Source organism: Lolium rigidum, chromosome 1 (assembly GCF_022539505.1).
Source record: "Lolium rigidum isolate FL_2022 chromosome 1, APGP_CSIRO_Lrig_0.1, whole genome shotgun sequence".
In the NCBI taxonomy this organism is placed as follows: Eukaryota; Viridiplantae; Streptophyta; class Magnoliopsida; order Poales; family Poaceae; genus Lolium; species Lolium rigidum.
Window position 1 is genome coordinate 277,138,833 of NC_061508.1, and position 25,423 is coordinate 277,164,255.

Consider the following 25,423-nt stretch of genomic DNA (forward strand, 5'->3'; position numbering starts at 1 on the left):
TTTTTTATATATTATACGTTTTTTTCCGACGTCGTATGCAAAAGTTATTGCGGTTTTACCATTTTTTAACTTTTTTTGCAAAAAAAGTGAAAATTCGAATTTCTTAATTTCTCCGAATAGTAGGTTGCATAATAAACAAGAATCTGAAAACAATTTTGTTCTGAATTTTCTATCATTTTCTTTTGTATTTTACAAACCAAAAAAGGCGATCCACGGGGGGGGGGGTGCAGGGTGCGTGGGAGTAAAAAAACTCGGAAAAACCTTTAGTTGCGGTTGGTGTACCCATCCGCGACTAAAGGTTTTCCGCCGGCCGCATCCCTCCATCACCCTTTTAGTCGCGGTTGGTGGGTACCTTTTCGTCTCGGATGGAGCATTAGTCGCGGGTTGCCTCCCGAACCGCGATTAAAGCCCCCTTTAGTCGCGGTTCGAATATTTCCGGGACTAATGGGGGTGGACGGAAGCCTCTTTTTCTACTAGTGAATGTGATTTTAGGTACGTTCTAACCAGAATTTATACCTGATGGATAAGATTCATTGCATTGTACGAGTACCATTGTTCACACACCATTAACATATTAATTAGCTATTGAATTGCAGGAACAAAGCTTGCACCATCTTCTGTTTTGATGAACCAGATGAATACTAATCCCAGTGAAGTGAGTACCAACAGGCATCTAGATGGATTCACCTTCACTCAATAAGAGCGTGCGATACTTGTCTCTAATCCGTAGTAGCTCTGTCGTAGCATCACCAATCTGCATGAGATCAGTTGGCAGTTCCTTCGAACATAATATCCCTATCTGCAGAACTGAGGTGATGCATGCAGTTCTCATCTCTTTGGCGCTCTCAGTTATTTCTGTCCCTTCCCCGAGTGATGATAGCAAGCACAGATCCACCATGTTGGTGGATTTATCTTTCATTGCTATCTCGACGTACCGATGCAGGTTTAGATCTTGCCGAAATTCACCATCTGTTGGCCTTTTACCAGTGAACAACTCTAACAGCAGTATTCCATAGCTGTAGGTATCACCAATCACCATAGACCGAGACTTCATTTCCTTGACCGTACTCTGGAAGAGACGTGTATGGGAAAATTAGTTTCCAGTGAGAAAGCATTGCAGAATTCTGTCGAGGAATTCAGTGTTATGATGGAAATGTCTTACTATTTGGGATTACAATGCTTCATTTATTATTAAGACATGGTTACACAATGGGTATTTGCTTATATGGTACTCTGACTTTCTAAAACTGCAGACAACCTAAGTAGATAAAAAGTGCAAATTAAACCTCAGTTTATTTATAGTACTCCCTGTGCCCTGAATTAGATGTCACATACTTATCTAGGTGCGCATGTATCTATACACTAAAAAGCATTGCATCTAGACAAATCCGTGACAAGTAATCACTACGGGAAAAACTTTCTTTGCCGTGCAACTATTTGCACGGCAAAGGCTTTGCCGTGCGTTGCCGCACGGCAAAGACCGCACGGTAAAGCAATCGACGGCAAAGGTTTCTTTGCCGTGCGCCACGCCAATGTTGCACGGCAAAGGTCTTTGCCGTGCGACGCCGCACGGCAAATGTTGCTTCTTTGCCGTGTGCTAAATATGGTTTATCTAAAAAAAAGCTCCAAACTGATCGGTCTGGGATTCGAACCTAGGACGCAGAGTAGAGAAAGCGTGCAACCTTGCCACTGAGCTAAGCGTTCGTTTGTTGATAACTATACCACGCCACACCTTTTGAGCTGAGAAGAAATCCAGTTTTTACATCTTTGCCGTGCGCTTACACTAGGCAAAGGCTTGCTTTGCCGTGTGTTTGTTAAAAACACTAGGCAAAGACTTGCTTTGCCGTGCGTTTGTTAAAAACACTAGGCAAAGGCGTGCACGGCGATGCCTTTTGTGCTTTGCCGTGTGCCAGCGTCTTTGCCGTGTAGCCTATCTTTGCCGTGCGCTATGTTGGTCCTTTGCCGTGCAACTTTCTTTGCCGTGCGCTCACTTCCGTCGTTGCCGTGAATCAAATCTTTGCCGTGCGCTCGTGTCTGTGTTTGGCGTGGCCAAAATCTTTGCCGTGCGTTTTTCTACGTGCGCACGGCAAAGAAATCTTTGCCATGCGGAAACACATGGCAAAGATGCAATGCACGGCAACTGCAGTTTTTCCGGTAGTGAATTTGGGGCAGAGGGAGTAGCTCATAGAAGTGTTTAAATATCTTTTGAATTAAGACCGCTACATAAAGGTTGTAACATAAAGAAATTAGCATACAAAGATGAACAGCAGGGGTTAATGGCTAACCTGGGGCAGCATAACCAATTGTTCCCCTTCTTGTAGCCCAACCACATGATATCTCTGGGAGTCTAGTATCATCTTGATGCAAGAACCTTGCAAGTCTAAAGTCACCCACATGGGCAACCTTGTCAATATCCAAGAGAATATTGCTTGGCTTAAGATCACAATGAACTATTGGCACTGGCTTATAGTGGTGAAGATATTCAAGTGGCAAAGCTACATCAATGGCAATATCCTATCCTTTGGGTAAGGCTGAGCGCCCCATGGCTCCCATCATCCAAGAGATGGTTGTGTAGCCATTGATCTAGATTTCCATTTTTCATAAACTCAAACACGAGAGCTTTGAAGTCGAGGCCCCTGAAATCAATACTTGAGCACACGGTCAATATATTCACAAGGTTCCGATGTCTAATGCATCTTAAAGTCTCACACTCTGCAACAAAGCTTTGAGATGCCCCTCGCTGCTGGAGATTGAGCACCTTCACAGCGACAATCACTTCTTGATCACCCTCCATCATTCTTCCCATGTACACCGAGCCGAAGCTTCCCGTGCCTAAGAGGTTCTCAGAAGAAAACCCACTTGTTGCTTGATGTCTACGCCTCCCTCCTTTTCCTGTAGACAGTGTTGGGCCTCCAAGAGCAGAGGTTTGTAGGACAGCAGCAAGTTTTCCCTTAAGTGGATCACCCAAGGTTTATCGAACTCAGGGAGGAAGAGGTCAAAGATATCCCTCTCATGCAACCCCGCAACCACAAAGCAAGAAGTCTCTTGTGTCCCCAACACACCTAATAGGTGCACTAGTTCGGCGAAGAGATAGTGAAATACAGGTGGTATGAATATATATGAGCGATGGCAACGGCACCGAGAAAAGTGCTTTGCCCAGGACAGTAAACAAGCAGTAGTAACGCAGCAGTAGTAACGCAGTAGAACAGTAAACAAGCAGCGATAGCAGTATTTAGGAACAAGGCCTAGGGATCATACTTTCACTAGTGGACACTCTCAACATTGATCACATAACAGAATAGATAAATGCATACTCTACACTCTCTTGTTGGATGATGAACACATTGCGTAGGATTACACGAACCCTCAATGCCGGAGTTAACAAGCTCCACAATTCAATGTTCATATTTAAATAACCTTAGAGTGCACGACAGATCAACACAACTAAACCAAGTACTAACGTAGCATGCACACTGTCACCTTCATGCTAAGAAAGGAGGCATAGATCACATCAATACTATCATAGCAATAGTTAACTTCATAATCTACAAGAGATCATAATCATAGCCTACGCCAAGTACTAACACGGATGCACACACTGTCACCATTACACCGTGCAGGAGGAATAAAACTACTTTAATAACATCACTAGAGTAGCACATAGTTGAATTGTGATAAAAAAACACATTGCAATCATAAAGAGATATAAATAAGCACTTCACTATGCCATTCATAACAGTGAATAAGTATTCTGTGAAATATAGCCTAAGAGACCCACACGGTGCACACACTGTCACCTTTACACACGTGGGACAAGGAGTCTCCGGAGATCACATAAGTAAAACTCACTTGACTAGCATAACGACATCTAGATTACAAGCATCATCATATGAATCTCAATCATGTAAGGCAGCTCATGAGATTATTGTATTGAAGTACATAGGGAGAGAGATGAACCACATAGCTACTGGTACGGTCCCGAGCCTCGATGGAGAACTACTCCCTCCTCATGGGAGACGAGCAGCGTTGATGAAGATGGCGGTGGTGTCGATGGAGGAGCCTTCCGGGGGCACTTCCCCGTCCCGGCGGCGTGCCGGAATAGAGACTCCTGTCCCCCAGATCTTGGCTTCGCGATGGCGGCGGCTCTGGATGGTTTCTCGTACCGTGGCTTTTCCGTTATCGAGGTTTTAGGTCTGGGACCTTTATACAGGCGAAGAGGCGGAGTCGGAGGGGCGACGAGGCGGTGACACCATAGGGCCGCGCGGCCAGGGGGTGGGCCGCGCCGGCCTATCATCTGGTGGGCCCGTGGCCCCCCTCCGTCTCCTCTTCGGTCTTCTGGAAGCTTCGTGGCAAAATAGGACCCTGGGCGTTGATTTCGTCCAATTCCGAGAATATTTCGTTACTAGGATTTCTGAAACCAAAAACAGCAGAAAACAAGCAATCGGCACTTCGGCATCTTGTTAATAGGTTAGTTCCAGAAAATGCACGAATATGACATAAAGTGTGCATAAAACATGTAGATAACATCAATAATGTGGCATGGAACATAAGAAATTATCGATACGTCGGAGACGTATCAGCATCCCCAAGCTTAGTTCTCGCTCGTCCCGAGCGAGTAAAACGATAACAAAGATAATTTCTGGAGTGACATGCCATCATAACCTTGATCATACTATTTGTAAAGCATATGTAGTGAATGCAGCGATCAAAACAATGTATATGACATGAGTAAACAAGTGAATCATATAGCAAAGACTTTTCATGAATAGCACTTCAAGACAAGCATCAATAAGTCTTGCATAAGAGTTAACTCATAAAGCAATAATTCAAAGTAAAGGTATTGAAGCAACACAAAGGAAGATTAAGTTTCAGCGGTTGCTTTCAACTTGTAACATGTATATCTCATGGATATTGTCAACATAGAGTAATATAATAAGTACAATATGCAAGTATGTAGGAATCAATGCACAGTTCACACAAGTGTTTGCTTCTTGAGGTGGAGAGAAATAGGTGAACTGACTCAACAATGAAAGTAAAAGAATGGTCCTCCATAGAGGAAAAGCATCGATTGCTATATTTGTGCTAGAGCTTTGATTTTGAAAACATGAAACAATTTTATCAACGGTAGTAATAAAGCATATGTATCATGTAAATTATATCTTACAAGTTGCAAGCCTCATGCATAGTATACTAATAGTGCCCGCACCTTGTCCTAATTAGCTTGGACTACCGGATCATCGCAATGCACATGTTTTGACCAAGTGTCACAAAGGGGTACCTCTATGCCGCTCGTACAAAGGTCTAAGGAGAAAGCTCACATTGGATTTCTCGCTATTGATTATTCTCAACTTAGACATCCATACCGGGACAACATAGACAACGAGATAATGGACTCCTCTTTTATGCATAAGCATGTAACAACAATTAATAATTTTCTCATATGAGATTGAGGATATATGTCCAAAACTGAAACTTCCACCATGGATCATGGCTTTAGTTAGCGGCCCAATGTTCTTCTCTAACAATATGCATGCTCTAACCATAAGGTGGTAGATCGCTCTTACTTCAGACAAGACGAACATGCATAGCAACTCACATGAAATTCAACAAAAGGTAGTTGATGGCGTCCCCAGGAACATGGTTATCGCACAACAAGCAACTTAATAAGAGATAAAGTGCATAAGTACATATTCAATACCACAATAGTTTTTAAGCTATTTGTCCCATGAGCTATATATTGTAAAGGTAGAAGAATGGAAATTTAAAGGTAGCACTCAAGCAATTTACTTTGGAATGGCGGAGAAATACCATGTAGTAGGTAGGTATGGTGGACACAAATGGCATAGTGGTTGGCTCAAGTATTTGGATGCATGAGAAGTATTCCCTCTCGATACAAGGTTTAGGCTAGCAAGGCTATTTGAAACAAACACAAGGATGAAGCGGTGCAGCAAAACTCACATAAAAGACATATTGAAAACATTATAAGACTCTACACCGTCTTCCTTGTTGTTCAAACTCAATACTAGAAATTATCTAGACTCTAGAGAGACCAAATATGCAAACCAAATTTTAGCATGCTCTATGTATTTCTTCATTAATGGGTGCAAAGCATATGATGCAAGAGCTTAAACATGAGCACAACAATTGCCAAGTATCACATTACCCAAGACATTTTAGCAAATTACTACATGTATCATTTTCCAATTCCAACCATATAACAATTTAACGAAGAAGAAACTTTGCCATGAATATTATGAGTAAAGCCTAAGGACATATTTGTCCATATGCAACAGCGGAGCGTGTCTCTCTCCCACACAATGAATGCTAGGATCCATTTTATTCAAACAAAACAAAAACAAAAACAAACCGACGCTCCAAGCAAAGCACATAAGATGTGATGAAATAAAAATATAGTTTCAGGGGAGGAACCTGATAATGTTGTCGATGAAGAAGGGGATGCCTTGGGCATCCCCAAGCTTAGATGCTTGAGTCCTCTTGAAATATGCAGGGGTGAACCACCGGGGCATCCCCAAGCTTAGACTTTTCACTCTTCTTGATCGTAGTATATCATCCTCCTCTCTTGACCCTTGAAAACTTCCTCCACACCAAACTCGAAACAAACTCATTAGAGGGTTAGTGCATAATCAAAAACTCACATGTTCAGAGGTGACACAATCATTCTTAACACTTATGGACATTGCCCAAAGCTACTGGAAGTCAATGGAACAAATAAATCCATCCCACATAGCAAAAGAGGCAATGCGAAATAAAAGGCAGAATCTGTCAAAACAGAACAGTCCGTAAAGACGAATTTTATTGAGGCACCAGACTTGATCAAATGAAAATGCTCAAATTGAATGAAAGTTGCGTACATATCTGAGGATCACTCACGTAAATTGGCATAATTTTCTGAGTTAACTACAGAGAATTTTGCCCAGATTCGTGACAGCAAAGAAATCTGTTTCTGCGCAGTAATCCAAATCTAGTATGAACCTTACTATCAACGACTTTACTTGGCACAACAATGCACAAAACTAAGAGAAGGAGAGGTTGCTACAGTAGTAAACAACTTCCAAGACTCAAAATAAAAACAAAGTGCTGTAGCAAAATAACACATGGGTTATCTCCCAAGAAGTTCTTTCTTTATAGCCATTAAGATGGGCTCAGCAGTTTTAATGATGCACTCGCAAGAAATAGTATTTGAAGCAAAAGAGAGCATCAAGAGGCAAATTCAAAACACATTTAAGTCTAACATGCTTCCTATGCATAGGAATCTTGTAAATAAACAAGTTCATGAAGAGCAAAGTAACAAGCATAGGAAGATAAAACAAGTGTAGCTTCAAAAATTTCAGCACATAGAGAGGTGTTTTAGTAACATGAAAATTTCTACAACCATATTTTCCTCTCTCATAATAACTTTCAGTAGCATCATGAGCAAACTCAACAATATAACTATCACATAAAACATTCTTATCATGATTCTCATGCATAAAATTATTACTCTCCACATAAGCATAGTCAATTTTATTAGTTGTAGTGGGAGCAAATTCAATAAAGTAGCTATCATTATTATTCTCATCATCAAATATAGGAGGTATATTGTAATCATAATCAAATTTATCCTCCATAACAGGTGGCAACAAAAGACTACTATCATTATAATCATCATAAATAGGAGGCAAAGTATCATCAAAGTAAATTTCCTCCTCAATGCCCGGGGGACTAAAAAGATCATGCTCATCAAAGCCAGCTTCCCCAAGCTTAGAATTTTCCATAGCATTAGCAACAATAGTGTTCAAAGCATTCATATTAATAACATTCCCATTAGCATGCATATAAAGTTCCATGGGTTTTTTAATTCTCTCTTCAAACACATCATGTCCTAATTCAAGATAAAGTTCATAAAGCTCTCTCATATTTTTGTTGTTTTCCATTATGCCTAACTAGTGTAAACAAGAAACAAAAAGTTGCAATTGCAGGATCTAAAGGAAATAGCTTCGAGTACTTACAACGGTGAAAATAGCTTAGTAGCCGAGATCCGGAGTGTGAGTACCTTTTACCTTTCCTCCCCGGCAACGGCGCCAGAAAATAGCTTGATGTCTACGCCCCCCTCCTTTTCCTGTAGACAGTGTTGGGCCTTCAAGAGCAGAGGATTGTAGGACAGCAGCAAGTTTTCCCTTAAGTGGATCACCCAAGGTTTATCGAACTCAGGGAGGAAGAGGTCAAAGATATCCCTCTCATGCAACCCTGCAACCACAAAGCAAGAAGTCTCTTGTGTCCCCAACACACCTAATAGGTGCACTAGTTCGGCGAAGAGATAGTGAAATACAGGTGGTATGAATATATATGAGCAGTGGCAACGGCACTCGGAAAAGTGCTTTGCCCAGGACGAGAAACAAGCAGTAGTAACGCAGCAGTAGTAACACAAGTAAAACAAGTAAACAAGCAGCGATAGCGATATTTAGGAACAAGGCCTAGGGATCATACTTTCACTAGTGGACACTCTCAACATTGATCACATAACAGAATAGATAAATGCATACTCTACACTCTCTTGTTGGATGATGAACACATTGCGTAGGATTACACGAACCCTCAATGCCGGAGTTAACAAGCTCCACAATTCAATGTTCATATTTAAATAACCTTAGAGTGCACGATAGATCAACACAACTAAACCAAGTACTAACGTAGCATGCACACTGTCACCTTCATGCTAAGAAAGGAGGCATAGATCACATCAATACTATCATAGCAATAGTTAACTTCATAATCTACAAGAGATCATAATCATAGCCTACGCCAAGTACTAACACGGATGCACACACTGTCACCATTACACCGTGCAGGAGGAATAAAACTACTTTAATAACATCACTAGAGTAGCACATAGTTGAATTGTGATAAAAAAACACATTGCAACCATAAAGAGATATAAATAAGCACTTCACTATGCCATTCATAACAGTGAATAAGTATTCTGTGAAATATAGCCTAAGAGACCCACACGGTGCACACACTGTCACCTTTACACACGTGGGACAAGGAGTCTCCGGAGATCACATAAGTAAAACTCACTTGACTAGCATAACGACATCTAGATTACAAGCATCATCATATGAATCTCAATCATGTAAGGCAGCTCATGAGATTATTGTATTGAAGTACATAGGGAGAGAGATGAACCACATAGCTACCGGTACAGCCCCGAGCCTCGATGGAGAACTACTCCCTCCTCATGGGAGACAGCAACGTTGATGAAGATGGCGGTGGTGTCGATGGAGGAGCCTTCCGGGGGCACTTCCCCATCCCGGCGGCGTGCCGGAACAGAGACTCCTGTCCCCCAGATCTTGGCTTCGCGATGGCGGCGGCTCTGGATGGTTTCTCGTACCGTGGCTTTTCCGTTATCGAGGTTTTAGGTCTGGGACCTTTATATAGGCGAAGAGGCGGAGTCGGAGGGGCGACGAGGCGGTGACACCATAGGGCCGCGCGGCCAGGGGGTGGGCCGCGCCGGCCTATCATCTGGTGGGCCCGTGGCCCCCCTCTGGCGACTCTCGGGTGTTCTGGATGCTTCCGGGCAAAATAGGACCCTGGGCGTTGATTTCGTCCAATTTCGAGAATATTTCCTTACTAGGATTACTGAAACCAAAAACAGCAGAAAACAGCAACTGGCCCTTCGGCATCTCGTCAATAGGTTAGTTCCGGAAAATGCATAAATATGACATAAAGTATGCATAAAACATGTAGATATCATCAATAATGTGGCATGGAACATAAGAAATTATCGATACGTCGGAGACGTATCATTGCTTTCACTAGTTCAGCATATGTAACCCTTGTGTGTTGTCCACCATGGAGTGATGGAACCCTTCTCATCTTTCCAAACTTGCTTCTAAAATTCCGTTGTGCAAATAGTGCAAGTCTTTAAAAATAAAAATATTTATGTGGTTCCTAAGTAACAAGGTTTTATTAACTAAAGATAATTTAGCTAAACGGAATTGGAATGGGTGTATGAAGTGTGTCTTCTGTGGAGAACAGGAAACTGTTGAACACCTTTTCATTGAATGTCCTTTAGCTAAACTTCTTTGGCGTACGGTTAATTTCACTTTTGATCTTCCACCTCCAACCAATATTATAAATTTGTTTGGGAATTGGTTAAATGGGGTAGATAGACAATCTAAAGCTTTTATCCGTGTGGGGGTGTCTGCTTTATGTTGGTCTGTTTTGGAGGACAAGAAATGATCTTATTTTTAATAAAAAACAATCTTTTCACTACTTGCAGGTTATTCATATGGTGGCTCACTGGGTTCAGTTATGGGCTCTCCTTTCGCCGGAGGGACTACGGGATGCCATGGCTTCTGGCTGCACACGGCTCCAGATGGTCGCTCATGATATCTTGTGCCAGGCTGGCTGGCGACATACTAGGAGACTACAATGATTTTTAGTTATTTGATGTTCTTTTGGTTCCGCTGGTTAATTCTTGTATCAACTGTAGGCGATGATTGAGATGTGTTTTATGTAAGACTTTTTGATACTTCATTAATAAAAGGCTGTGTGCATCATCATGATGCAAAAGCCGGGGTTGAACTCCCCATTTCAAAAAAAAAATAGTGCAAGTATCAAGACAATGCACAAAACTGCGCTGCCTACTGAGATTGAGACGACAAGATTGTGAGAGCACCTCTTGGATGTATGACCTGAGCAGGGAGGCAAATTAAATTGGGGGATACCTCCACATACGCCATAGTTCCCTTCAATCAGAGCTGCACTTGCATTCAGAAATAATCCCTGTTCTGGGACTGCACCTTCAAAGTTGTTGAATGATATGTTCAAGGTGGCGAGCCCCTGCATGTACCCAAGGAAGACTGGGACGTCCCCGGACAAGTTGTTTCTTGAAACATCAAGAACCAGAAGGCCTTTCAGCTGTGACATTGATGCTGGAACTGTGCCTTGAAACTGGTTTCCGTTCAGACCGAGATACTCCAAACTTCGGCACTGACCTAGAGATGCAGGAATTGTGCCAGATATCTTGTTGTCAGACACATCAAGATATCCAAGATTTACCAGATTACCAACTTCTGGAGGAAATGGCCCGGTTAACTTGTTTCCTTGGAGCTGCACCTCAACAGATAGTGTAGATATGAGGAAAATCTCTTTTGGTATTGGACCGACAATCTGATTGATTGCTAAGACCAGTGCCTCCAAAGGACAGTTCCTAAGGCTGGATGGTATGGGGCCAGTAAGCACATTTTCTCCTAGCACGAGGCTATTTAACAGTGTGAGATTTCCGAGTGTTGGTGGAATTGGTCCAGATAAACTGTTATTTAACAAGTATAGTTCACCCAGTACCCCAAGATTGCCAATGGACTCAGGAATGTTTCCATCTAGGAAATTATTTTCCATGTACAAGAACTGCAGGTTGGCTAAGTTTCCAATTCCTTCAGCTATATTTCCATGTATCATGTTGCTTTCCACGCTGAATTCTATTAAATTTGTGGAAAGATTTGCTATTGAATTTGGCATCACCCCTTCTAGTTTGTTATAGCCCAGATCTAGGACGTTCAACATACTACAGTTTGTCAAGCTAGAAATGAAGCCCCAATCGGCATCATTTCTTGCTTTTAGCTGACCATATCCAAGAGTCACTACCAGTAAGCTTTTAGCCCCAATTTTGGTATCACACCGGAAAGAAAGTTAACACCCAATTGAGCATATTCAAGCATTGAAGCATTGCACAAAGACTCCGGAATGGGCCCTTGAAATTGATTATGATCTATTACAAGTTGCTGGAGTTCTGGAAACTTATTACCCCACTCATTCGAAATGGACCCACTGAGATTGTTAAATTGTACGACAAAATTTTGGAGGGAGGAAAGATTGTAAACAGAAGGTGGAATAGAACTCTCCAGTAGATTATGGTTCAGATAAAGTGCGGTGAGAGAACTGAGTTTTCCAAGCATGTGAGGGATTGAGCCTGTAAGACTATTATCGGTGAGAGAAAGGGTTTTGAGGAGATTCAGATCTCCTAATGATTCAGGGATACTACCAGTTAGGCCATTGTGTTGGAATGCTAGAACTAGTAGAGATGACAGGTTTCCTAGGGAAGGTGGAATCGAACCTGAGAGCTGGTTTTTCGATAAGTACAGATTCTGTAACTTCTGGAGGCCCTCGAGAGAAGTGGGGACAGGACCTGTCAGACCATTGGAATCAAGAAATAAATCGGTTAGGTTTCTAAGATTTGCAATTTGTGTTGGGATTTCTCCTACTATCATGTTTGATCTCAGATTAAGATACATCAGGCCTTTCAGGTTTCCGATCTCCACAGGGATATTTCCTGTAAGGTTATTGTACCCAAGAGAGAGTACCTCAAGATTCTGCAGCGATGCCAATTCGCGGGGAACTGAACCTTCCAGCATGTTGTAACTCAGAGAAATAACTCGAAGGTTTGACAAGACACCAAGGGCTGAAGGTATCACCCCTTGGAGGTTGTTTTGTCGGAAACAACTTGAAGATGCACACACGAGGCCAGCGAGGGCGGGATATTCCCGCTGATGGAATTGCTGCTGAGGTTCAAATGCTCAAGTCCTACAAGTTGTCCAAGTGCTTATGGTATGGTACCATAAAAGCGGTTCTCTTGGAGGCCCAGCCGCCTGAGGTAAGTAAGATTACCTATGGAAGAGTCAATGGTGCCGAGAAGATTGAACCCGCGAAGATCCAGTCCAATGACACGGCCACGGCGGTGGCCGCGCATGCCGCAGGCCACGCCGCGCCATCGGCACATATGGATGGACTGGTTTCCCCATGAATTCAGAGCCTGGAGTGGATCTCCTTTTATCAGAGACCTAAACGACACGAGCGCTTGGTGGTCACTGGCGCTTGTTGTGCCAGTTTCAGCCGGGGACAAGGTGGCTACATGCACGGGACTGGCCGAACATGGGAGACAAAGGGAGACAAACATGAATGACCGCCATGATTGATATGTTTAAGTGACAATTGGAAAGGCTGGTCTTGTTGTGGTTGTAAGTGATTCTTTCTTTTTTGTTGCTGGAAACTTATATGCAGTTGAAATATACATGTATGTGGTTAAAACGTAGCGTACAAATAAGATCTTTCAACCAAACATTGCAATTGACTAGCTAATATTCTTGCAAAGTGCAAAGCCCCTTGGGGCAAGGCACCATTAGTCTTACCTTTCTTACCATAAGCCTATCCCAAGTTTCTACCTTACAAGTTTTTACTTGTTTATTCAAAGAATTACTTTTATAGTTAACTTTGGTCAAAGTGAAAGAAGGTTACTAGAGTAGCAAAGTTAGTCTCAAGCTAGCCAAGAAAGATAGCACCCCTCATGATTAGTGCTAGTGCTAAATACTAAAACTTGACTACTCTAGATGGGAACATGTGAATGATGAATCATTCCATTGAATGAATTTTGAAGGTGAATATGACCAAGGGAAGATGGTGATTTTTGATAAAACTGATATTGGTTTGAATGCGATACCTTTCCAATATTGAGTACCCCCACAATACCTGATTATGGGTAGGGCTTAACTGGAAATTTATACATCTTAGTATGAGTTCCCTCTGAACACACATCATAGGGGTTATGCTTGAGGCTGCCTCCGTTGTTGAGAAATGATGTGAATTGTGGTGAATTGTACGGCTAAGCCCTGTGCAGTTCCCAGGTTGACAGTTGGTCTTCACTGGGAGGCCAAGCTCATGGGGAGAGGTGCTCATACTAGGGTTTGTAAGTGAAAGGTTATGGTTGATGATCCGCGTACTGTGTCATGCTGATTCGGGATAATCCCGACGGATGAAATCAAATGTTGTGGCACAAGTGTGCAACCTCTGCAGAGTATAAATCTATTCGAATAGCCGTGTCCACGGTTACGGACGGTTGGAAAGGCCATACAGTTTCCGGTGTCAGATTCTTGAAAATGATGGTGAAATGAATGGTGAATTTGTGATTTGTTGTGAATCACAACAAATGTTGTGGGAATGACACTAATGTTCCCACTTGAGTTAGTTAGCACATGAATAAGTCTGTTCTCAAATACTTGTGAACTAAAATTGGCTTTATGCAAATAAACTAGAGCTTAGCACCCTTACTAGAATTGTCTAGCACTTACACTAGTATTTGTTTGCGAGTACTTGAAGTACTCACAGCTTTGTCCCTGGCTATTCAAATGGCCAGAGTATGAAGATGAACAGAAATATCAAGGAGATGACCAACAGGACGCCTACGACAACTAGGAGTCTTCCAACGTCAAGCGTTGGCCTGTGGACTAGAGAGTCCATTTATCTTTACGCTTCCGCTATGAACTTATGTTTGTTCGTTGATCAATAGATCAACTATTCGTGTAATATGGATCATGTGATTCCAATTGTAAGACAATATGGTTTGTAATGAATGATGACTACGATACTTAACTATTATACCTCGCAACAACAATATTCCTGGGATTGCGATGAATGACATAATAGGCATCCGGACTTAAAAATCCGGGTGTTGACAAGTTGGTATCAGAGCCATTGTTTGACCTTAGAAGACCCTAGTTAGAATGGACGTTCAGAAAAACTTAACTTTGAAATCAAATGAAGAAAATATTTGTGAAAATTTACTTACACTCTTGTCTTTGAGACTTTTTCAAAATTTGATGAACCATGCTATTTCTTATCTACTTAAAATTTTGCCACACTTGTTGGCTCTCTAACTTACTCATCCATTTCGCTTTCAGATGGAGCCGAATTAACCCATCAACACCAAGTTCTACCAGCTTGGGAATGGGGGAAGCTTGATCTTCGAGCACGACCTCAACGCTGTCTCGGACTTCCTTGGACGCCCACACCCCGAGTTTCATGGGATTCAGTTGGACGACACCCCTGGAGGAGAGTTGCAGTGGGTGATCACTACCGACTTGAGGTGCAAGATGGAGCCTCCCACCTCGGAGAGGATACTCTTCTCCTTCCGTGAGAGCAACTGGCTCGACGGACTCGCACGTGGCCTTCAGGAGGCACTTGCGCGTCTCTGTGGACAGAACGTGGTGCGCCTCCTGGCTTCGCGCTTCGCGCATCTCGTGAGGCGTGATGCCATGGGAGTGCCCATGGAGCTGCAGCCGCACCCGGAGTTGAGGCACCATGCTGAGCACCTTGACTTCATGCTCTACCAGACTCAGAAGGATCTAGACGCCTCCCGCGTTTACGCGAACCAGACCCACGCTCACATCATCGAACAGGGTGAGGCGATCAAGCTCCTCAACAACGACCGCAAGGCCCTTCGCCAGCAGTGTGCCAAGAAGGACGCTACGATTATGCGCCTTCGCGCCAAGATAGCATCTCTTGAGGACACTGTCAAGGCTCAGGAGGATCAGCTGAGAGAGATGGAGGAGGACGACGGAGGTATCGACCTTCAAGGAGGAGGAGCCTTCCTGAGCGACGACGACGACTTTGAGGAGGACGAGTTCACCGAGGAGGAGGACTACGAGTTCCTGGAGGCAGGACCCGACGACTACGTCCCGATCGATGTCGAGGATGAGGAGTAGTTGCACTAGATCACTTATGTAGGTGTGAGTTGTATCCCGCCCGTTTTATCGTAGCATGAGAATGGTTCTTAAAACCATTGGAGTATGAGTGTGCTAGTTTGTAATGTGTGTTGAATGAATGAATGAATGTTGTGTTTGTCATGAAAAGACTTCAAGTTTCAAATTTTATGAACTTACTCAAAATAAACCATAGAAATTTCCCTCTTATCTCATGATCTTCTCTATATTCAGATGGCCCCTCCCAATCGCACCAACAACGATGCGATGATGCAACTACTACAAACCCTAATCACAGACTGGGAGACTGAAAGAGCTGAACGCCAAGCCAACATCGCAGCACTGCAAAACCTTGCCAACCAAGGCCATGGAAATCATGACCATCCCGGATCCAAGCTCAAGAACTTCCAGGACACCAACCCTCCGGTGTTTAGCAAGACTGAAGAACCCCTCGACGCCGACGACTGGCTCCAGACTATGGAGAACAACTTGGAAGTAGTCGGAGTGGAAGCCAACGAGATGGTCTTGTTTGCAACCCACTATCTCGCTGGACCAGCCCGAGCCTGGTGGACTAGCACTCGTGCCATGAACGGAGGTCAATTCATGACTTGGGCAGATTTCAAGCTCAAGTTCAGCAAGTACCATGTGCCCCCGGGTCTTATCAAGAAGATGAGGGATGAGTTCCGTGAACTGAAGCAAGGTCGCATGACGGTGGTAGAATACCGCGACAGGTTCCTTACACTGTCAAGGTACGCCCCCGACGAGACCGACACCACCGAGAAGAGGCAGGAGAGATTCCTGAACGGACTGCATGATGAGATGCAGACTGTCCTCGTCAAAATCCCCTTCGCCGACCTTGAAGCCCTTGTAGACTCCGCCATCCAGATGGAGGGCAAGCTGAACCAAGCCAATGAGAACCGCAAGCGCCGCATGATGCACCAGAGTGGGCCTAGCAACGCCCCGAAGTATCGCCCTAGCTCAAGCGGAGGTTTCACTCCGAGAAACAACAACAAGTCCCAGATGCAGAACTCGCGCCCCGGTTATCAGAACCGGAGTGGAGGAAACTCCAGGCCAGGAGGCCACAACAACAACAACTACTACAACAACAACAACAACTTCAACCGCGCTCCGCCCCGAGCCCCCAACAACAACAACAACAACAACACCAACACTGCCCCCAGAACCGGAAGCAACGCCATCCCCGTTGCGACCAAGGACAAGGCCACCATCACTTGTTATGAGTGTGGTGTAGTGGGACACTACTCCAACGAGTGCCCCAAGAGACTCGCCAAGCTCGCAGGCAACACCGCTGCACCTGCTCAGCAGCAACGCCGTGTCTCCACCGGCAAGAAGTTCGCCCCCAACAACCCCAATAACCGCAACGGCCGTCTCTTCCACATGAACGCCGAAGAAGCCCAGGAAGCACCAGATGTTGTACTGGGTATGTTTTCTATCAACCACATCCCTGCCAGAGTGTTGTTTGATTCTGGAGCATCTCATTCTTTTGTCACTGAAGACTTTGCATCCACAAGTAAAATTCAACCTATCAGTTTGAAGCACGTCATGATAGTTCAAATTCCCGGAACAACCACCAAAGCTAGAAAATTTTGCAAAAATGTACCCATCAAAATCCATGAAGTAGATTTTTATGCCAATCTGATAATTCTGGGAACCAAAGGTTTGGAAGTCTTACTAGGAATGGACTGGATGTCAAAACACCATGGATTGATTGACTGTGCCAAGAAAGCCATCACCATGACTAGCAGCACCGGTATCGTAGTAGAACATGCCTCTGAAAGACTACCCAGAAAATTCACCTGCAACCAAAGTGTAGCCAAGCCAACTCTGGATCAAATCAGGGTCGTCTGTCGATACCCTGATGTGTTTCCGGATAATCTACCCGGTATGCCCCCGGATTGGGATATCGAGTTTATCATCGAGTTAATCCACGGAACTAGACCTATAGCGCAGAGAGCCTATAATATGAACCCAACAGAGCTTGTGGAGCTGAAGAAGCAGATCGATGATATGTTAGCCAAAGGTTTGATTCGACCTAGTGCATCTCCCTGGAGATCACCCGTTTTGTTTGTGGACAAGAAGGATGGTGCCACTCGTTTATGTACGGACTACCGTAAGCTTAACGATGTCACCATCAAGAACAAATACCCCCTACCCAAGATAGAAGACTTGTTTGATCAGTTGACAGGAGCCAAAGTTTTCTCAAAGATAGACCTTAGGACTGGTTATCATCAGCTGAAGATTCGAGCCACCGACATTCCAAAGACTGCTTTTACCACCAGATATGGGTTATATGAGTACAGCGTCATGTCGTTTGTATTAACCAATGCCCCCGCTTATTTCAGGAATCTCATGAATAAGATCTTCATGAACTATTTGGACAAGTTTGTCGTTGTCTTCATCGACGACATTCTTATATACTCCAAGTCCGAAGAGGAACATGAACAACATTTGGAGATTGTCCTAGAAACCCTTAGACACCACAAGTTGTATGCCAAGTTAGGCAAGTGTGAGTTTTGATTGGAGGAAGTAGGATTCCTGGGACATATCTTGTCTGCAGGAGGAATTGCCGTAGATCCCGCCAAGATCAAAACTGTTATGGAATGGCAAGCCCCAACCGCCCAAACCGAGGTCCGCGCTTTTCTTGGATTAGCCGGATATTACCGCAGATTCGTAGAAGGCTTTTCAAGTATCGCTCGACCAATGACCCAACTACTGAAGAAGGACAAGAAGTTCGAATGGACTGACAAACGTGAAGAGAGCTTCCAACAGCTCAAGAGTAGACTAACCTCTGCCCCAATCCTGATCATGCCAGACATTGATACGCGTACAGCACTCGTCCGTTGGGAACCCCAAGAGGAAGGTGTGATGCGTACAACATCAAGTTTTCCCTTAGTAAGAAACCAAGGTTTATCGAACCAGTAGGAGCCAAGAAGCACGTTGAAGGTTGATGGTGGCGGAGTGTAGTGCGGCGCAACACCAGGGATTCCGGCGCCAACGTGGAACCTGCACAACACAACCAAATTACTTTTCCCCAACGTGACAGTGAGGTTGTCAATCTCACCGAATTGCTGTAACAAAGGATTAGATGTATAGTGTGGATGATGATGTTTGAAGAGAACAGTAAGAACAAGTATTGCAGTAGATTGTATTCGATGTAAAGAATGGACCGGGGTCCACAGTTCACTAGTGGTGTCTCTCCATAAGATAAATAGCATGTTGGGTGAACAAATTACAGTTGGGCAATTGACAAATAAAGATGGCATGACAATGCACATACATATTATGATGAGTAGTGTGAGATTTAATTGGGCATTACGACAAAGTACATAGACCGCTATCCAGCATGCATCTATGCCTAAAAAGTCCACCTTCGGGTTACCGTCCGCACCCCTTCCAGTATTAAGTTGCAAACAACAGACAATTGCATTAAGTATGGTGCGTAATGAAATCAACACAAATATCCTTAGACATAGCATTGATGTTTTATCCCTAGTGGCAACAGCACATCCACAACCTTAGAACTTTCTGTCACCGTCCTGCATTTAATGGAGGCATGAACCCACTATCGAGCATAAATACTCCCTCTTGGAGTTACAAGTAACGACTTGGCCAGAGCCTCTACTAATAACAGAGAGCATGCAAGATCATAAACAACACATAGATGATAGATTGATAATCAACATAACATAGCATTCCATATTCATCGGATCCCAACAAACGCAACACGTAGCATTACAAGTAGGTGATCTTGATCATGTTAGGAAGCTCACAAGATCCGATAATGATACCACAATGAGGAGAAGACAACCATCTAGCTACTGCTATGGACCCATAGTCCAGGGGTGAACTACTCACACATCACTCCGGAGGCGACCATGGCGGTGAAGAGTCCTCCGGGAGATGATTCCCCTCTCCGGCAGGGTGCCGGAGGCGATCTCCTGAATCCCCCGAGATGGGATTGGTGACGGCGGCGTCTCTGGAAGGTTTTCCGTATCGTGGCTCTCGGTACTGGGGTATTCTCGACGAAGGCTTTAAGTAGGCGGAAGGGCGGAATCGGAGGGCTGACGAGGGGGCCACACGCTAGGGCGGCGCGGGCCCCCCTTGGGCCGCGCGTCCCTAGTGTGGCGGCGCCTCATCGCCCCACTTCGTTTCCCTTTCGGTCTTCTGGAAGCTTCGTGGAAAAATAAGACCCTGGGCGTTGATTTCGTCCAATTCCGAGAATATTTCCTTACTAGGATTTCTGAAACCAAAAACAGCAGTAAAACAACAACCGGCTCTTCGGCATCTTGTTAATAGGTTAGTGCCGGAAAATGCATAAATATGACATAAAGTATGTATAAAACATGTGAGTATTGTCATAAAACAAGCATGGAACATAAGAAATTATCGATACGCTGGAGACGTATCAGCATCCCCAAGCTTAGTTCCTACTCGTCCCCGAGTAGGTAAACGATAACAAAGATAATTTCTGAAGTGACATGCTATCATAATCTTGATCAATACTATTGTAAAGCACATGAGATGAATGCAGCGATTCGAAGCAATGGTAAAGACAATGGTTAAACAACTGAATCATATAGCAAAGACTTTTCATGAATAGTACTTTCAAGACAAGCATCAATAAGTCTTGCATAAGAGTTAACTCATAAAGCAGTAAATTCAAAGTAAAGGCATTGAAACAACACAAAGGAAGATATAAGTTTCAGCGGTTGCTTTCAACTTGTAACATGTATATCTGATGGATAGTTGTCAACATAAAGTAATATGATGAATGCAAATATGCAAGTATGTAGGAATCAATGCACAGTTAACACAAGTGTTTGCTTCTAAGATAGAAAGAAGTGGGTAAACTGACTCAACATAAAAGTAGAAGAATGGCCCTTCGCACAGGGAAGCATGAATTGCTATATTTGTGCTAGAGCTTTTATTTTGAAAACATAAAGAGAGCATAAAAGTAAAGTTTTGAGAGGTGTTTGTTGTTGTCAACGAATGGTAGTGGGCACTCTAACCCCCTTGCCGTACAGACTTTCAAAGAGCGGCTCCCATGAAAGATTTTTATTTTTGGGTGGCACTCCTTCCAACCTTTGCTTTCACAAACCATGGCTAACCGAATCCTCGGGTGCCTGCCAACAATCTCATACCATGAAGGAGTGCCTTTTTATTTTAGTTTTTATTTAGATGACACTCCTCCCCACCTTTGCTTTCTCAAGCCATGGCTAACCGAATCCTTGGGTGCCGTCCAACAATCACATACCATGGAGGAGTGTCTATTTGTAAAATTATGAAAGTTAATTAATTTGGGGCTGGGAACCCCATTGCCAGCTCTTTTTGCAAAATTATTGGATAAGCGGATGAAGCCACTAGTCCATTGGTGAAAGTTGCCCAACAAGATTGAAAGATAAACACCACATACTTCCTCATGAGCTATAAAATATTGACACAAATAAGAGGTAATAACTTTTGAAGTGTTTAAAGATAGCACTCAAGCAATTTACTTTGGAATGGCAGAGAAATACCATGTAGTAGGTAGGTATGGTGGACACAAATGGCATAGTTTTTGGCTCAAGGATTTTGGATGCACGAGAAGTAATCCCTCTCAATATAAGGCTTAGGCTAGAAAGGTTGTTTGAAGCAAACACAAGTATGAACCGGTACATCAAAACTTACATAAGAACATATTGCAAGCATTATAAGACTCTACACTGTCTTCCTTGTTGTTCAAACCCTTACTAGAAAATATCTAGACTTTAGAGAGACCAATCATGCAAACCAAAATTTAGCAAGCTCTATGTATTTCTTCACTAATAGGTGCAAAGAATATGATGCAAGAGCTTAAACATGATCCATATGAGCACAACGATTGCCAAGTATCAAATTATTCAAGGCATTATACCAATTACCACATGTAGCATTTTCTGTTTCCAACCATGTAACAATTAACGAAGCAGTTTCAACCTTCGCCATGAACATTAAGAATAAAGCTAAGAACATATGTGTCCATATGCAACAGTGGAGCGTGTATCTCTCCCACACAATGAATGCTAGGATCCAATTTTATTCAAACAAAACAAAACAAGAACATACAGATGCTCCAAGTAAAGCACATAAGATGTGACGGAATAAAAATATAGTTTCACTAGAGGAACCTGATAATGTTGTCGATGAAGAAGGGGATGCTTTGGGCATCCCCAAGCTTAGATGATTGAGTCTTCTTGAAATATGCAGGGATGAACCACGGGGGCATCCCCAAGCTTAGAGCTTTCACTCTCCTTGATCATATTGTATCATCCTCCTCTCTTGATCCTTGAAAACTTCCTCCACACCAAACTCAAAACAACTCATTAGAGGGTTAGTGCATAATCAAAATTCACATGTTCAGAGGTGACATAATCATTCTTAACACTTCTGGACATTGCACAAAGCTACTGAAAGTTAATGGAACAAAGAAATACATCAAACATAGCAAAACAGGCAATGCGAAATAAAAGGCAGAATCTGTCAAAACAGAAAAGTCCGTAAAGACGAATTTTTACGAGGCACCAGACTTGCTCAAATGAAAATGCTCAAATTGAATGAAAGTTGCGTACATATATGAGGATTACTCACGTAAATTGGCAGATTTTTATGAGTTACCTACAGAGAATACTACTCAAATTCATGACAGCAAGAAATCTGTTTCTGCGCAGTAATCCAAATCTAGTATGAACCTTACTATCAAAGACTTTACTTGGCACAACAATGCAATAAAATAAAGATAAGGAGAGGTTGCTACAGTATTAACAACTTCCAAGACTCAAATATAAAACAAAAGTACAGAAGTAAAATCATGGGTTGTCTCCCATAAGCGCTCTTCTTTAACGCCTTTCAGTTAGGCGCAGAAAGTGTGAATCAAGTAACATCAAGAGATGAAGCATCAACATCATAATTTTCACAACTTGTCACAATAGGTATCTTAGATGCTCCATTATCTATAGTGGTATTAAGAGCTTTATCAATTTTAGGCCTATAATGGTTTTTTGGTTTGGGCACCTTGGAGACATACATGAACTTTTGCTCCTTACCCACATAAGCTTTCTCCTTAAATTTAATAGAAGAAAAAGTTGAACCCAAGGTTCCCATATCTTCAAGTTCACTAATCCTTTGGGTTTGATTATCATGAATAGCACAAGCTTCTAAGATGGCAATTCTCTCATTAATTCCACCTAGAGATTTGTCAAGTTTATCATTGCTATTAAGTAATTCTCCCAATAATTTAGTCTCAACACTTGGAAGATTTTGCTCTATGGTCTCCAACTTTTTCATGACATCTTCAAGAGAGATTTCAATTTTAACTTCATGAATACGTGGTATTCCAAATAGACTCTCAATAATGCAACTAGCTTCTAAAGCAGGAGTGCCTAGGAAATTACCTCCCGCGAGACAATCAAGAACATACCTATTCCAGCTAGAGATACCAACATAAAAATTCCTGAGTAGGATAGTGGTGGAGTGTTTCTTAGTGCACCTATTATGAGCATCACTAATTCTATACCAAGCATCTTTTAAACATTCTCCCCCTTGTTGCTTAAACGAACGAACTTCAACTTCAGGATTACTCATTTTAGCAATAGTAAATAAAGAAAACTAGATAAAGTAAATGCAAGTAGCTAATTTTTTTGTGTTTTTAATATGGAGAACGCAAACAAGATAGTAAATAAAGTAAAGCAAGTAACTAATTTTTTTTGTATTTTGGTATAATGCAGCAAACAAAGTAGTAAATAAAATAAAGCAAGACAAAAACAAAGTAAAGAGATTGGAAGTGGAGACTCCCCTTGCAGCGTGTCTTGATCTCCCCGGCAACGGCGCCGTAAAAAGAGCTTGATACGCATACAGCACGCGTCCGTTGGGAACCCCAAGAGGAAGGTGTGATGCGTACATCAGCAAGTTTTCCCTCGACAAGAAACCAAGGTTTATCGAACCAGTAGGGAGCCAAGAAGCACGTTGAAGGTTGATGGTGGCGGAGTGTAGTGCGGCGCAACACCAGGGATTCCGGCGCCAACGTGGAACCCGCATAACACAACCAAATTACTTTGCCCCAACGTGACGAGTTGAGGTTGTCAATCTCACCGTCTTGCTGTAACAAAGGATTAGATGTATAGTGTGGATGATGATGTTTGAAGAGAACAATGAAGAACAAGTATTGCAAGTAGATTGTATTCGATGTAAAGAATGGACCGGGGTCCACAGCTCACTAGTGGTGTCTCTCCATAAGATAAATAGCATGTTGGGTGAACAAATTACAGCTTGGGCAATTGACAAATAAAGATGGCATGACAATGCACATACATATTATGATGAGTAGTGTGAGATTTAATTGGGCATTACGACAAAGTACATAGACCGCTATCCAGCATGCATCTATGCCTAAAAAGTCCACCTTCGGGTTAGCGTCCGCACCCCTTCTAGTATTAAGTTGCAAACAACAGGCAATTGCATTAAGTATGGTGCGTAATGTAATCAACACAAATATCCTTAGACATAGCATTGATGTTTTATCCCTAGTGGCAACGAAGACATCCACAACCTTAGAACTTTATGTCACCGTCCCGCATTTAATGGAGGAATGAACCCACTATCGAGCATAAATACTCCCTCTTGGAGTTACAAGTAACGACTTGGCCAGAGCCTCTACTAATAACGGAGAGCATGCAAGATCATCAACAACACATAGATGATAGATTGATAATCAAAATAACATAGCATTCCATATTCATCGGATCCCAACAAACGCAACATGTAGCATTACAAATAGATGATCTTGATCATGTTAGGCAGCTCACAAGATCCAACAATGATAGCACAATGAGGAGAAGACAACCATCTAGCTACTGCTATGGACCCATAGTCCACGGGTGAACTACTCACACATCACTCCGGAGGCGACCATGGCGGTGAAGAGTCCTCCGGGAGATGATTCCCCTCTCCGGCAGGGTGCCGGAGGCGATCTCCTGAATCCCCCGAGATGGGATTGGCGGTGGCGGCGTCTTTGGAAGGTTTTCCGTATCGTGGCTCTCGGTACTGGGGTATTCTCGACGAAGGCTTTAAGTAGGCGGAAGGGCGGAGTCGGAGGGCTGACGAGGGGGCCACACGCTAGGGCGGCGCGGGCCCCCCTTGGGCCGCGTGGCCCTAGTGTGGCGGCGCCTCGTCGCCCCACTTCGTTTGCCTTTCGATCTTCTGGAAGCTTCGTGGAAAAATAAGACCCTGGGCGTTGATTTCGTCCAATTCCGAGAATATTTCCTTACTAGGATTTCTGAAACCAAAAACAGCAGAAAACAACAACTGGCTCTTCGGCATCTTGTTAATAGGTTAGTGCCGGAAAATGCATAAATATGACATAAAGTATGTATAAAACATGTGAGTATTGTCATAAAACAAGCATGGAACATAAGAAATTATCGATACGTTGGAGACGTATCAGACATCACCAAGCCCTTTGACGTATATTGCGACGCCTCCAAGACTGGTCTTGGATGTGTACTTATGCAAGAAGGCAAAGTTATATCCTACCTTTCAAGACAGCTGAAGCAACATGAGCAGAACTACCCAACCCACGACTTAGAGCTCGCAGCCTTTGTCCTAGCCTTGAAAGTTTGGCGTCATTACCACTTGGGTAATCGATGCGAGATCTACTCCGACCACAAGAGCCTGAAATATATCTTCACCCAGAAGGAGCTGAACATGAGGCAACGCCGATGGATAGAATTGATCAAGGATTACGACATGGAGATTCACTACCACCCCGGCAAGGCCAATGTGGTAGCGGATGCTTTGAGTCGACTGCCGTGTCAGTTGAACTCCAAGATCACAATCGAGCAGCCCAACCTGTT

At 43.2% G+C, this 25,423-nt stretch overlaps 1 pseudogene; it reads right to left on the reverse strand.

Annotated features, from left to right (window-relative positions):
* Window positions 1–485: 485 nt before the first annotated feature.
* LOC124694516 lies at window positions 486–13,001 on the reverse strand (annotated as a pseudogene).
* Between the last annotated feature and the right edge of the window lie 12,422 nt (window positions 13,002–25,423).